Source organism: Paramisgurnus dabryanus, chromosome 8, assembly GCF_030506205.2.
Source record: "Paramisgurnus dabryanus chromosome 8, PD_genome_1.1, whole genome shotgun sequence".
Classification (NCBI taxonomy): domain Eukaryota; kingdom Metazoa; phylum Chordata; class Actinopteri; order Cypriniformes; family Cobitidae; genus Paramisgurnus; species Paramisgurnus dabryanus.
In genome coordinates this window covers 2,919,862-2,932,880 of record NC_133344.1, presented here as the reverse complement: position 1 = coordinate 2,932,880, position 13,019 = coordinate 2,919,862, and positions in this window count along the sequence as shown.

The window sequence follows — 13,019 nt, the reverse complement described above, 5'->3', positions numbered from 1 at the left end:
AATTTATTTTAGATTTAGGGGAATCTTTAACCATGTCTCTGATTAAAACTTTTGATTGTAACATCACAAGTTATTTAATTAAATATTCCGTATACGGGTATAGTTAAGCAATGACCTGAGCCATTACCTTCGGAGCCGTCAATACTACAATCTTTAGATGATAGTCTAAACTAAATAAATTTTTAAACGGTTCAGGAATTCCGTGAATCTTTTCATAACCTGCACTATAGTTTCACGCGTATTAAAGATCCGGCGGTGCCTGACAAAGTACCGGGTGAGCGTTCATATCTGCCATTTTAAAATAATGTTAATAAATGTAATTCTGTCCACTATGGCAAAATAGGATTTTATTTTAGATTTAGGGGAGTCTTTAACCAAGTCTCTGACTAAGACATGTGTATACGTGCACAGATGGTGACAGAGAAACTTATATATGACGTTAATAAACTTTTAAATGTTTTTAAGACGTATTCACCCCATTTTGGGGTTTTATTTTTAATTAAAGGCTTCTTAAAACATGTGTGAATATGTGTATATTATACAAAGAGTCTTATATTGTCTGCTCTGACAAAAATAAAGTATTTTTTTAGATTTAGGGGAATTGACTGCGTGTGTCTTATAAATACAACTTGATAATACGTTTGTTTTGTAAAGAGACTTCTTTAAAGTCACGCAAGAATAAAATATTTTAGTTGTAACTGGTTAAACTTAAATCTGTTATTATCTATTTAACTATAAGCTGTATTTTTCTGATAAGACACAAAGTTTTTGATGCTGAACTTATGACCGTGTGTGATAGATATTTCACAGCAGGGTCGGTTTGTAATCTAGGTAGAGTCTTTTAAAACTGTAGTGGTAAAATGTAATATGGTAACTCTGTCAAAAAAAGTAAAAGGTTTATTTTAGATCATAATCTATTTATGGCAAACATTACTGTATCTAAAAGTTTTTAACAACACAATTTATTTAATGAAATACGCAGTACGTGTATAGCAAGGAATTGTACCAAAACCCCCGTAGGTCGACATTTCTTTAGACTAAATCCTATTTATTTTAAACTATATAAAAGCTGATTCGCTTCACGAGATCTGTGAAGCATTTCAAGCAGGGGGTTCTGTTCAAGCCATTAAAGATCGGGGGGCTCCGGTGTTTACAATAGAACATACACGGATGCGGGGACATATGGGCCATTAAGAAACTTTTAAACGATTAAAAACATATTCATATCATCTTCTGGGTTTTGTTTTAAATTAATGACATCTTAAAACCAACTGGGAATATGTGTTTATTACACAATAAAATGTAATTATGGCCGCTCTGACAAAATGAGGGTTAATATAGATTTAGGGAATTCTTTAACCAGTCTCTGATTAAAATACGGGAATGCGTGCACCAAAGTTGTCAGATAACGTAGGATGATGCGCACATATATCTGGTGTTAAGAACCTTTTAAACGTTTTAAGACATTTCACACCTCTTATGAGTTGACTTCATTAATGTCATCTAACATACGCGTGTGTATGTGTATTTACGATAAATGTAACACGCTACGTATTGTCAAAATAAAAGGTTTCTTGAACATGTTATTCCAGTGTGTGTTTCTTGTCTTGCGAGTGTTCGACATATTTAGTGATGTGGAAAAAGGCCCCATTGACAAAAAGTATTAGGTTTATTTTAGATTTCAGGCTTCATTACTCAGATACAGATTAAAGCATGTTATTTCTTATTCGTAATTTAAAGAAACTTAGAAGTTTTAAGACATTTCATCACACATCCTATGATGACATAAACCCTTGTGTTAGCCCTTAGAGGACAACAAAACGGGTGCAAATATTATTTATCAACGTTTGATGTCGTTATAAACCAGGTTGTCACATACGTGACAACAATCATTGCTTTAAAGACAAAACATTTAACAAATTTGACATTTTGTTAAACATGGTTGTGCGTCCATAAACACAACAACAGTTAACAGTTAGGACATGGCTCTACATAATATTAAAATCACGGGCTTACGTTAAATAGGTAAACCTTAATTTTTACTAAATAAAATAAAAATAAACTATTTGAACATATTATCTGATATTAGGTAAGGTTTAAGATGAATTAGTGTCTATAGATTTACGAATTACATCGTAAAACCCCCAGCGGATATGGTGCGTGTGTGTGTGTGTGTGTGTGTGTGTGTGTGTGTGTGTGTGTGTGTGTGTGTGTGCAATGGCTGTTATCACGTGGTGCGGACCAAACGACCAACGCTGCGGGGGTTGTGAAGCGAAGAATGTTCTGTACAGATGAGAAGTTTTTCCTTCTGAACACAGAACCTTTACCAAAAACGTAACCCCGGATTAACACATCACAGAACAATTTGAACAACCGTGTCGGATTCGTACACACCAGAGGTCTGTTTTATGTTTTGCAGAAACTGTGGAAACTTTTGATGCTGCAAAGGTGTCCGAATTCGCAAACAAACTATCAAACGCAACGCGGCGGAAACAGTGGACACGAGCCTTTTGTTGCTGAGAAGGCGATTGAACTCAGAAACAAACAAGCAAGCAAAGTTGTCTACGAAACTACAGATTCTTGAAAAAGATGGCACAAAGATCATTCGAACGACTACGCAATGGCCAGATGGGGTATGTGTACGGGACCGACCTTTTTAAAGATATGCTTAAAAAGAACTACAAGCGCGAGATGTCCAATCTACTATGTACTGTGATATACAAAGAGGCCAATGTGTGCATGCCTCCAAACTATTGCGAAGCTAACGCCGAGTGTGTAACCAGACTCAAGGAAAAAACAGATGTTGTGAAAAGTATAGATGACACGCTCAATAGCATGGTGCAGACGGTGGTACAGGCCCAAGAGGAACCCAGTGTGATTATTAGAAAGGCCCTAGAGATATTTTATGAATGTGACGAGGTCGAGTTTTACGTTGTCAATATCATAATAATGATAGCATTTGTAATTGATGTATGCATTGATATGCTTGTAAAGAAACGAGAAATTAATGTGTGGGAAATCATAGAAAATGCCGTAGATTTCATGTTTTGAAAAGGGTCTTGGTTCATGCATGCACGTTCTATGGTATCTAGACAATATCATAACGTTTAATAATGATGATGCCTAAAAACCAATCGTGTGAGCCAGTGGCATATCTTACGCAAGTTTTTACAGTTGTTTTTTAGTTTTACCAAAAGTTTTAATCTGATTTTATTTTTTACTCAACATTATGATTGATAATCCATGTCCGTCAACAAATGTATACTTTAACAAAAACTACGTTCTAGTAGTTTCAATGTATGGTAACTGTTGTTTTTTCATCATTGATTTTGTATACTGCTTATGTTTTTGTATGTTTTGCTGTACCGGTTTCATAAAAACAAAATATACAAGGATTTTTTGGTCTTAATGTCTGTTGCTACCATAAGATACAAACATTAGAACATTTAGACATCTTGTTCAGACAATGTGTGACATTGCTCATTCTTCATATGTTATTGCAACACCACACAGAGAAACGTGAAAGATTAATAGAAATTACATGTGACTACATCACATGTCTTTCAGAGGCGTAAAATAAAGTCACCAATGTTAGTATGGGATGCTAAAACAGCACAGGCACAAGCTGATCCTAATTTTGATACCTGACGTCTGTCACATAGTCAAAGCTCATATACTTCATGTCTCTACGAATCCTGACAGAGTTTTAGTTTCATATACACAACACATCAAATGTAAACCACTGTAAACTAAATACATTTGACAGCAAAGATCTCTAATTTTCTGACAACCCCAAAAAAGATGATGGGGTCATCATCAAACATCACTCACTTTTTAGGTAGCGAAAGGTTTTTGTTTATTTTAGTTTAACTCAACACTGAAATTTTAGTTAAGCACACAGAAATGCACAGATTTTACGTTTTAAGTATACATGTGTACATCACATTGCGATTTCAGTCTCAACTAGATCGATGATCTATCAATATTAGCTACAAATGTTGTTAGTATGCTTGCTCTGATTTCACAAAACATCCATATACATTCAAAACCTAGGGGTTCAACGCCTTAAAGTCATCAATTTTATTTCGTACACATCAACCACACCAAAATTTTTAGAATGTGCAACGTTTTACTTCGTTTTAAACATGTTTGTGCGGTTTCGGTCTAGATTTTATAGAGAACTTCAGAACATGACACCGTTTTAACATTTACAAAATGATGAAATATTTTACTTTTAAATGGCTCCCATGAGTATGTGTTGCTGTGACAAATACTTTTGATTGTTTGGAAATTATATGAATGCAGAGAAACAACGCAAAAGTTTTGAACTTTAACATAATTTTATATGGGTCCTGATTTTTAAAAACAGTAAGCTGTAATGTTTCTTACACACAAATCTAAACACATCACAAGTCTGAATGTTTATTAGTATGCAAAGGGTTGTTGGCGTATTTTAAGCACAAGCTGTTTATCTTAATCTTTAAACAAATGTGTATGACAAAAGTTGTTCTGCCTGAACTGACACTAAGGATCGATGCCGAAATGTTAAATCTAAGTATTTGCAAAACAACCTTGACCACCATATAGATGTTTTCAATCTAATGGTACCGTTTTAAATGTGACCAAACTATTTCAAACATTACAAAGTTGTAGTTGGTTGCGTTTTACTTTACAAGGTTTTAACACACATTACTGTTTAGTCACGGTGTGTTTCATTGCATTGCTGCTGCATACAACAGACTCTCTAGTTTATGGTAAAAGGCTTACTAAATAAAAACCTAAGTACTCTGTATTATGTTGCCACTGATGATTTTACAAGTTTACAGTTTCAAACATTTTTGCTATCTTAGCTGTGAAAGATTTAGTAAATAACTCTAAAACATAAACAGTGCTGAAGCATTCTCTTAATCTTCTAGCAACGATTTTCAAGAGATTACCAACATGTATGATGTACTAGCTGTCAAGGGGTCTGTGATATTATTTTTGAAGTAATTAGCTATCTAATGGCTACTGCACAATAACTTAAGCGATAAAGAGGTTGCCAAATGTTACATAACCTATAGAAACGAAACAAGATCAATTACAAAGCCACTGGCATAAGGTTTACACTTAAACAAATCACGCAGATGTTTAAAGTGGTACATGTTTTTTTATTTCTCATCAAGTAAAAGAAATACATCATATGTTATCATTGTAGTGTAGAAATATCACAACGTTTTTCACAAGAATGTGATCATCCATCGGTTCAATAATTTCACAAATAGCAATTTGATCATTATTTGATATTGTAAACAACACAAACACACAGTAATAGTCTCTAAATATTCTACAGAATACCATTAGCTTTTTGTCATCAAGTTTGTAACAGATGTATAACGAAGCCTGTTTCATGATCTTGAAACCAAACAGTCTGTGGAATCGATACACACAATGTGTATTGATTCATCAGGCATTGTCGGATCCTTCTTGGGGACACAGGTCCATTGGAACATCATCAGACATTACTTGAGCCGTACAAAGGGTGGTGTTGTTGTAGGGTGATGGTCCAATGGACCTGTGTCCCCAAGAAGGATCCGACAATGCCTGATGAATCAATACACATTGTGTGTATCGATTCCACAGACTGTTTGGTTTCAAGATCATGAAACAGGCTTCGTTATACATCTGTTACAAACTTGATGACAAAAAGCTAATGGTATTCTGTAGAATATTTAGAGACTATTACTGTGTGTTTGTGTTGTTTACAATATCAAATAATGATCAAATTGCTATTTGTGAAATTATTGAACCGATGGATGATCACATTCTTGTGAAAAACGTTGTGATATTTCTACACTACAATGATAACATATGATGTATTTCTTTTACTTGATGAGAAATAAAAAAACATGTACCACTTTAAACATCTGCGTGATTTGTTTAAGTGTAAACCTTATGCCAGTGGCTTTGTAATTGATCTTGTTTCGTTTCTATAGGTTATGTAACATTTGGCAACCTCTTTATCGCTTAAGTTATTGTGCAGTAGCCATTAGATAGCTAATTACTTCAAAAATAATATCACAGACCCCTTGACAGCTAGTACATCATACATGTTGGTAATCTCTTGAAAATCGTTGCTAGAAGATTAAGAGAATGCTTCAGCACTGTTTATGTTTTAGAGTTATTTACTAAATCTTTCACAGCTAAGATAGCAAAAATGTTTGAAACTGTAAACTTGTAAAATCATCAGTGGCAACATAATACAGAGTACTTAGGTTTTTATTTAGTAAGCCTTTTACCATAAACTAGAGAGTCTGTTGTATGCAGCAGCAATGCAATGAAACACACCGTGACTAAACAGTAATGTGTGTTAAAACCTTGTAAAGTAAAACGCAACCAACTACAACTTTGTAATGTTTGAAATAGTTTGGTCACATTTAAAACGGTACCATTAGATTGAAAACATCTATATGGTGGTCAAGGTTGTTTTGCAAATACTTAGATTTAACATTTCGGCATCGATCCTTAGTGTCAGTTCAGGCAGAACAACTTTTGTCATACACATTTGTTTAAAGATTAAGATAAACAGCTTGTGCTTAAAATACGCCAACAACCCTTTGCATACTAATAAACATTCAGACTTGTGATGTGTTTAGATTTGTGTGTAAGAAACATTACAGCTTACTGTTTTTAAAAATCAGGACCCATATAAAATTATGTTAAAGTTCAAAACTTTTGCGTTGTTTCTCTGCATTCATATAATTTCCAAACAATCAAAAGTATTTGTCACAGCAACACATACTCATGGGAGCCATTTAAAAGTAAAATATTTCATCATTTTGTAAATGTTAAAACGGTGTCATGTTCTGAAGTTCTCTATAAAATCTAGACCGAAACCGCACAAACATGTTTAAAACGAAGTAAAACAGTTTGCACATTCTAAAAATTTTGGTGTGGTTGATGTGTACGAAATAAAATTGATGACTTTAAGGCGTTGAACCCCTAGGTTTTGAATGTATATGGATGTTTTGTGAAATCAGAGCAAGCATACTAACAACATTTGTAGCTAATATTGATAGATCATCGATCTAGTTGAGACTGAAATCGCAATGTGATGTACACATGTATACTTAAAACGTAAAATCTGTGCATTTCTGTGTGCTTAACTAAAATTTCAGTGTTGAGTTAAACTAAAATAAACAAAAACCTTTCGCTACCTAAAAAGTGAGTGATGTTTGATGATGACCCCATCATCTTTTTTGGGGTTGTCAGAAAATTAGAGATCTTTGCTGTCAAATGTATTTAGTTTACAGTGGTTTACATTTGATGTGTTGTGTATATGAAACTAAAACTCTGTCAGGATTCGTAGAGACATGAAGTATATGAGCTTTGACTATGTGACAGACGTCAGGTATCAAAATTAGGATCAGCTTGTGCCTGTGCTGTTTTAGCATCCCATACTAACATTGGTGACTTTATTTTACGCCTCTGAAAGACATGTGATGTAGTCACATGTAATTTCTATTAATCTTTCACGTTTCTCTGTGTGGTGTTGCAATAACATATGAAGAATGAGCAATGTCACACATTGTCTGAACAAGATGTCTAAATGTTCTAATGTTTGTATCTTATGGTAGCAACAGACATTAAGACCAAAAAATCCTTGTATATTTTGTTTTTATGAAACCGGTACAGCAAAACATACAAAAACATAAGCAGTATACAAAATCAATGATGAAAAAACAACAGTTACCATACATTGAAACTACTAGAACGTAGTTTTTGTTAAAGTATACATTTGTTGACGGACATGGATTATCAATCATAATGTTGAGTAAAAAATAAAATCAGATTAAAACTTTTGGTAAAACTAAAAAACAACTGTAAAAACTTGCGTAAGATATGCCACTGGCTCACACGATTGGTTTTTAGGCATCATCATTATTAAACGTTATGATATTGTCTAGATACCATAGAACGTGCATGCATGAACCAAGACCCTTTTCAAAACATGAAATCTACGGCATTTTCTATGATTTCCCACACATTAATTTCTCGTTTCTTTACAAGCATATCAATGCATACATCAATTACAAATGCTATCATTATTATGATATTGACAACGTAAAACTCGACCTCGTCACATTCATAAAATATCTCTAGGGCCTTTCTAATAATCACACTGGGTTCCTCTTGGGCCTGTACCACCGTCTGCACCATGCTATTGAGCGTGTCATCTATACTTTTCACAACATCTGTTTTTTCCTTGAGTCTGGTTACACACTCGGCGTTAGCTTCGCAATAGTTTGGAGGCATGCACACATTGGCCTCTTTGTATATCACAGTACATAGTAGATTGGACATCTCGCGCTTGTAGTTCTTTTTAAGCATATCTTTAAAAAGGTCGGTCCCGTACACATACCCCATCTGGCCATTGCGTAGTCGTTCGAATGATCTTTGTGCCATCTTTTTCAAGAATCTGTAGTTTCGTAGACAACTTTGCTTGCTTGTTTGTTTCTGAGTTCAATCGCCTTCTCAGCAACAAAAGGCTCGTGTCCACTGTTTCCGCCGCGTTGCGTTTGATAGTTTGTTTGCGAATTCGGACACCTTTGCAGCATCAAAAGTTTCCACAGTTTCTGCAAAACATAAAACAGACCTCTGGTGTGTACGAATCCGACACGGTTGTTCAAATTGTTCTGTGATGTGTTAATCCGGGGTTACGTTTTTGGTAAAGGTTCTGTGTTCAGAAGGAAAAACTTCTCATCTGTACAGAACATTCTTCGCTTCACAACCCCCGCAGCGTTGGTCGTTTGGTCCGCACCACGTGATAACAGCCATTGCACACACACACACACACACACACACACACACACACACACACACACACGCACCATATCCGCTGGGGGTTTTACGATGTAATTCGTAAATCTATAGACACTAATTCATCTTAAACCTTACCTAATATCAGATAATATGTTCAAATAGTTTATTTTTATTTTATTTAGTAAAAATTAAGGTTTACCTATTTAACGTAAGCCCGTGATTTTAATATTATGTAGAGCCATGTCCTAACTGTTAACTGTTGTTGTGTTTATGGACGCACAACCATGTTTAACAAAATGTCAAATTTGTTAAATGTTTTGTCTTTAAAGCAATGATTGTTGTCACGTATGTGACAACCTGGTTTATAACGACATCAAACGTTGATAAATAATATTTGCACCCGTTTTGTTGTCCTCTAAGGGCTAACACAAGGGTTTATGTCATCATAGGATGTGTGATGAAATGTCTTAAAACTTCTAAGTTTCTTTAAATTACGAATAAGAAATAACATGCTTTAATCTGTATCTGAGTAATGAAGCCTGAAATCTAAAATAAACCTAATACTTTTTGTCAATGGGGCCTTTTTCCACATCACTAAATATGTCGAACACTCGCAAGACAAGAAACACACACTGGAATAACATGTTCAAGAAACCTTTTATTTTGACAATACGTAGCGTGTTACATTTATCGTAAATACACATACACACGCGTATGTTAGATGACATTAATGAAGTCAACTCATAAGAGGTGTGAAATGTCTTAAAACGTTTAAAAGGTTCTTAACACCAGATATATGTGCGCATCATCCTACGTTATCTGACAACTTTGGTGCACGCATTCCCGTATTTTAATCAGAGACTGGTTAAAGAATTCCCTAAATCTATATTAACCCTCATTTTGTCAGAGCGGCCATAATTACATTTTATTGTGTAATAAACACATATTCCCAGTTGGTTTTAAGATGTCATTAATTTAAAACAAAACCCAGAAGATGATATGAATATGTTTTTAATCGTTTAAAAGTTTCTTAATGGCCCATATGTCCCCGCATCCGTGTATGTTCTATTGTAAACACCGGAGCCCCCCGATCTTTAATGGCTTGAACAGAACCCCCTGCTTGAAATGCTTCACAGATCTCGTGAAGCGAATCAGCTTTTATATAGTTTAAAATAAATAGGATTTAGTCTAAAGAAATGTCGACCTACGGGGGTTTTGGTACAATTCCTTGCTATACACGTACTGCGTATTTCATTAAATAAATTGTGTTGTTAAAAACTTTTAGATACAGTAATGTTTGCCATAAATAGATTATGATCTAAAATAAACCTTTTACTTTTTTTGACAGAGTTACCATATTACATTTTACCACTACAGTTTTAAAAGACTCTACCTAGATTACAAACCGACCCTGCTGTGAAATATCTATCACACACGGTCATAAGTTCAGCATCAAAAACTTTGTGTCTTATCAGAAAAATACAGCTTATAGTTAAATAGATAATAACAGATTTAAGTTTAACCAGTTACAACTAAAATATTTTATTCTTGCGTGACTTTAAAGAAGTCTCTTTACAAAACAAACGTATTATCAAGTTGTATTTATAAGACACACGCAGTCAATTCCCCTAAATCTAAAAAAATACTTTATTTTTGTCAGAGCAGACAATATAAGACTCTTTGTATAATATACACATATTCACACATGTTTTAAGAAGCCTTTAATTAAAAATAAAACCCCAAAATGGGGTGAATACGTCTTAAAAACATTTAAAAGTTTATTAACGTCATATATAAGTTTCTCTGTCACCATCTGTGCACGTATACACATGTCTTAGTCAGAGACTTGGTTAAAGACTCCCCTAAATCTAAAATAAAATCCTATTTTGCCATAGTGGACAGAATTACATTTATTAACATTATTTTAAAATGGCAGATATGAACGCTCACCCGGTACTTTGTCAGGCACCGCCGGATCTTTAATACGCGTGAAACTATAGTGCAGGTTATGAAAAGATTCACGGAATTCCTGAACCGTTTAAAAATTTATTTAGTTTAGACTATCATCTAAAGATTGTAGTATTGACGGCTCCGAAGGTAATGGCTCAGGTCATTGCTTAACTATACCCGTATACGGAATATTTAATTAAATAACTTGTGATGTTACAATCAAAAGTTTTAATCAGAGACATGGTTAAAGATTCCCCTAAATCTAAAATAAATTCCTATTTTGCCATAGTGGACAGAATTACATTTATTAACTTTATTTTAAATGACAGATATGAACAATCACCCGACGCTTTGTCAGACACCGCCGGATCTTTAATACGCGTGAAACTGTAGACCAGGTCATGAAAAGATTCCCGGACTTCGTGAACCGTTTAAAATTTTATTTAGTTCAGACTTTGTGTCTGATCAGAAACTATAGCTCGATAGAAAACATCGGCTTTAAGCGTAGCCAGGTACATCTAATATATATATATATATATATATATATATATATATATATATGATTAGTGATTGCCTTTAAATAAACTTATGCTGTTGCAAAACTTTAGATTCAACAACACACCCGCGGTGTGACAGTCAGTATTGAGAAGCGCACGGGGCGAGCAAAGGATGGTTGAGATCTGACATCAAATGTCAATAAACAGCAAATGTCGAAACACGAGCCGTCATTAAACATGACACCATACGCTTGACATAAAACACACTCAAGAATAAACAAACCACTAAATGACCCGTCATAAAACCATTAAATACTTTCTGTCTAAAGTTGACAACTTGTACAGATTTTGATTGATGGTCCCGCCCCCTGCCAAACATGAGCTGTCAAAGAAGTCATTAAACACAAACTGTCAAAACACCATCTGTTAAGGAGTCATAAAACACAAACTGTCATAAAGCCATCTGTTAAGGGTCATAAAACACAACCTGTCAAAACACCATCTGTCATGGGGTCATAAAACGCCATCTGTCAAGGGGGTCATAAAACGCCATCTGTCAAGGGGGTCATAAAACACGACCTGTCAGCGGGTGGGGGAGGGGGTCATAAAAGTTTGACGAATGGTGTCCCCATACAACTACTGATCTCATTCAAACGTAAACTAGCATGACGTAGTCGGTCACAAGACACACGAAAGCCAATGCCTTTTCACAATCATAGATGACGTATCATCGCTTCTTCTGGTAGCAGTTTTTGAATCAGTGTACACTGGATCTGATATTTACAGTGAATTGTCATCACTTTTGCATCTTTACCTCAAATAAATCGATCGTTTGACCTCGGTACACTTGAAATATTTTAATTACATTTTTAAAAAATTGTGACTGTTTTGTATGATGTGTTTATATCATTTAATAAATAAATGTGTTTTTTATTTGCTTTAAATGCCTGAATATTGTAATGTGTATTAAAATACAATTAATCCTGGCGGTTTAAATTGAAAATCTTATTCCAGTCATCATAGCAAAATTATACCCCCAAAATATCATTTTATACCCTAATATATTAAGTTTCAACTGCTGCCGGTAGAGGCACTAATTTAGTAAATGCATCTATTGGTCGTATTTGGTGAAATGGACAAACGACCAAAGCAATCGTATGGGTTGGAGGATATGTTGGAGAGAAAATAGTTACTTTAGTCACGATCATGCAACTTGCTAAGGTGATAGACATAAATCTGAGAGTCCTGGTGAATGTGTCCCATGCATCATTCAACATCAAAACATCAGTATGATCATATCCTGACATACTTATTTTGCGTTAACAACAGACTCCTACTAATCTACCGGAAATAACAATTTCTGAAGAATTAACATGAATCAATAATAACAATGTATTTTGCCAGACAGGTTACACTTAAATCAATCATTTGGTTATTTAAATTCATCAATCAGAAATATCAATATTTACATTAAAAGTAACATTTAACTAAAAAGACCAACACAGAAAATAAAAAGTCACAAAGTCAAAATCCTTCCTGGCAATCAAAGACACACGGCAGTGTTGAAAGTTCTGAATACAGATGCTTCCATAATGTTTAAATACACAGACAGACTGTGAGAGAGCTTCTTGCTAAAGAATTGCTTCATGATGTTTTAATACACACACACACAAAGTATGGGGAAGATTCTTGCTAAAGAATGCTTTCCCGAATATTTTTCCAGGTCACCTTATATACACAGCTTTACACTTAGGAGATAAAGTCCCACAT